This window comes from Mirounga angustirostris, unplaced genomic scaffold (assembly GCF_029215605.1).
Source record: "Mirounga angustirostris isolate CCGP_5_RB_7025 unplaced genomic scaffold, mMirAng1.0.hap1 SCAF_13, whole genome shotgun sequence".
In the NCBI taxonomy this organism is placed as follows: Eukaryota; Metazoa; Chordata; class Mammalia; order Carnivora; family Phocidae; genus Mirounga; species Mirounga angustirostris.
The window spans coordinates 52,959,249-52,963,201 of NW_026991721.1; positions in this window are offsets into that span (position 1 = coordinate 52,959,249).

Here is a 3,953-nt window from a genome sequence, read left to right on the forward strand (position 1 = left end):
CACCCAGGCATCCTTAAGCAAGCATTTTTACATGCATTCTTTCATTTAATTCTCTCAGTCTAGCAAAGTAAGATCATTATTCCACTTTGCAGACTAAAATACCAAGGCTTAGGGGCACCAGGGTGTCTCAGTTGGTTGGGCATCTGCCTTTGGCTGGGGTCATGATCCCAGAGTCCTGGGCTTGAGCTCCATGTTGGGCTCCTTGCTCAGCAAGGGAGTCTGTTTCTTCCTCTCCCTCTGCCCCTCCCCCTGCTTGTTCTCTCTCTGTCTCTCAAATAAATGGATAAATAAAATTGTTAAAAAAAAATAAAATAAGGATGCCTGGGTGGCTCAGTTGGTTAAGCATCTGCCTTCAGCTCAGGTGATGATCCCAGGGTCCTGGAATCGAGCCCTGCATCGGGCTCTTTGCTCAGCAGGAAGCCTGCTTCTCCCTCTGCCTGCTGCTCTCCCTGCTTGTGCTCCCTCTCTCTGACAAATAAATAAAATCTTTAAAAATAAAATAAAATAAAATACCAAGGCCTAGAGAGGCAAAATAATTCATACAAGTTTAAATTGAGGGCAAATGGAAGAGATGAAACTTGAACTTGGTTAAAAAAAAACTTCTTAAGGCTTTATTAAACATAAATCAAGTTTGGGGGCACCTGGGTGGCTCAGTTGGTTGAGCATGGCTTCAGCTCAGGTCATGATCTCACTGTCCTGGGATCGAGCCCTGTGTTGGGCTCCCTGCTCAGTGCGGACTCTGCCTGTCCCTCTGTACCACCCCACTGCCACTCGTGCACTCTCTCAAATAAATAAATAAAATATTTTTTTTAAAAAAGAGATAAATCAAGTTTGGCAACTGTGTAGAACATGAACATTCATATACTGCTGGTGGGAATGTCAAATGAGAGACCGTCACTCCAGGGAGCAATGTCTGGCAAAGGGGAAGATGTACATACACCACGATTCAGCATGATTCACACACTCCTAGGAACATATCCTAAAAACCCTCATATCTATGTATTAGGAGGCATGTACAAGAGTGTTCATTGCCATGATTATTTATTGAACAGAAGGATGTTTAAATGAAGTGGAGTATAATCGCAAAATGAAATCGTATATAGCAGGTATATTGAATGAATCCCCAAAACATAAGATTGAGGGGAAGAAAAAGGAAGTTTGCAGAACAGTCACAGTAGCATACGGTTCATATAAGGTTTAAACCATACAAAACAAGCCATCTCTTTTTGTGGCTAAATACATATGTACTAGAAGCGTTGAAAACACACATTCAGTTAATAAATTGATAAGCCCCAAATTCAAGATGGCAATGGCCTCTAGGCATAGATAAGAATGGAATTAGGGAGGTTACACACTCAACTGTATACCTCATGCCTCATTTTTTTTTAAAGATTATTTATTTATTTGACAGAGAGAGAGAGAGAACAGCAGGGGGAGCAACAGAAGGAGAGGGAGAAGCAGGCTTCCCACTGAGCAGGGAGCCCAATGCAGGGCTTGATTCCAGGACCCTGAGATCATGACCTGAGCCGAAGGCAGACGCTTAATGGACTGAGCCACCCAGGCGCCCCTTAATGCCTCATTTCTTAAAGAACAAAAGAGCTGAAGCAAATATAGGAAAATACTAAGATGTGTCTAAGCTGGGTAAAGAGTACATAGAGATTAAATACATTATTCTATTTTTGTGTATGCCATATTTTATAATTTTCTTTTTTTTTTTTTAAAGATTTTATTTATTTATTTGACAGAGAGAGAGATAGTGAGAGCAGGAACACAAGCAGAGGGAGTGGGAGAGGGAGAAGCAGACTTCCCGGCGAGCAGGAAGCCCGATGTGGGGCTCGATCCCAGGACCCTGGGATCATGACCTGAGCTGAAGGCAGACGCTTAACGACTGAGCCACCCAGGCGCCCCCATATTTTATAATTTTCTAAAGGCTTCAATAAGAACACGTAGAGCAGGCACTTTGGGCTCCAGCAACATCCTAAATCTTTCGGGTCATTTCACCACCATCCGTGATGACAGCCGCCTCCCCAAGCCTGTTGGCCTTCTGGGGGGCCTCCCCTTACAGGAACCTCGGTCATTGTCACAGGGACTGACACACGCCTGTGGACGCCCTCAGCTCTGAAGTCCCGCAAGCCCTGGGCACTGGCATGACCTGGTCTGTCACTCCCCGCTGGCTGGGATGCCTACCCGCAGGTGCCTCTGAGCATAGAGCCAGAGTAGTAGGGAGGTGCCCCTCCAGGAGCTGGGTCCATCCAGGAACCTCTGCAACTGGACCTCTGCTCTGCCCAGCTCTAGCCCAGCAGGAGAGCTCTCCGCGGGAATCACGCGGACACCAGCGCCTGCCCCGGGCCCAGCAGGCCCTGCCCTGAGCCTGCGGTTCCTGCCTCTGCGTGAGGAGAGTCAGCCCGAGCTGAGCCAGGCGTGCACAGGATTCCTATTCAAAAAAATTCATCTCAGCTTTCTCCTAGTGTTAAGGATTTGTAAACAACCTGAACGCCGTCAGTACCATCAGATCTGTATCATGCACATGAAAGGATGTGGTAGTATGACCTCGTAAGATGCAGATAAGCGGGCGGAGGGGTGGGGTGGGGAAAGCAGGTTACAAAGCAGTATGTGTAAATGTGATCCCATTTTAAGTGCACGCTTAGAAAAAAGTCAGAAGTGAGTATTTATGTAAAGTGGGATTAAGAACTATTTTTTTAATTACTGGCTGTATTTTCTAAATGTTCTACCGTGTTTTAATTGGTTTTTAAAACTGCTATAAGGGTGGGAAAATAATTATTCCTCTATTCTTCTAGGTTCTTGGCTGAGACCCAACCTACAATAAAAAGATAGCTTAACAGGAGAAAAACAAGTCCCCCAAAAGATACGAGATTCAAAAGCAACCACGCAGTTGAGGCTTCTATACCTTTCGAAGCTAAGGACAAGGATAGGGGCCTGGGATTGCAAAAGGGAGAGGCTGAGGAAGGCAATTCACAGAAAGGGGAGAAGAGAGGGTGCCTGGGTGGCTCAGTCATTAAGCATCTGCCTTTGGCTCAGGTCATGATCCCAGGGTCCTGGGATGGAGCCCCACATCGGGCTCCCTACTCCACGGGAAGCCTGCTTCTCCCTCTCCCACTCCCCCTGCTTGTGTTCCCTCTCTCGCTGTCTCTCTGTCAGATAAATAAAATCTCTAAAAAAAAAAAAAAAAAAAAGAAAGGTGAGAAGAGCAAATGTTTGGTAAACAAATGTTTGCCCTACCATGCAGGTAAGTCTCTCAGATGAAAATGTGATCTTAGGTAATAGCTCTCTTCCTGGTTACAAGCCCCTTTTCTCAATTCTTTTAGGCAGTTGCGGGGGGGGGGGCGGGGGGGGGGAGGAGGAGGGCACAGTAAAAAGCTTTTCCTGAGTCTGGGTCTTGATTGCCTTCAGCATAAAATAATCCACTTGCCAAAGTGGCACATTTTGGGTGGCATATTCTACCCCCCAGCCACCTTTGTTAGGTTAAAAAAAAAATTACACAGGTAGAAAAAATACACCAAGTACAAAAAAGTACTCAAAAGTAAATCTTCTTGTCATCTCAGTCCTTAATCCTCCTCCCCCAGAGGAGGACTTTTGTATTCAGAACCAGATTTTATAATCAGAAAAAAGGGACATTTGCAAGGAATGAAGTATTTGTTTCTGGGTTTGTATCTTTCCATTAACAGACTGGGGAGCTTTTTTTTTTTTTTAATTTTATTGTGTTATGTTAGTCACCATACAATACATCATTGGTTTTTGATGTCGTGATCCATGATCCATTGTTTTCATATAACACCCAGTGCTCCATGCAGTACATGCCCCCCTTAATACCCATCACTGGGCTAACCAATCCTCCCTCCCCCCTCCCCTCTAAAACCCTGTTTGTTTCTCAGGTCCATAGTCTCTCATGGTTCATCTCTCCCTCCAATTCCCCCCCCACCATTTTTCCCTTC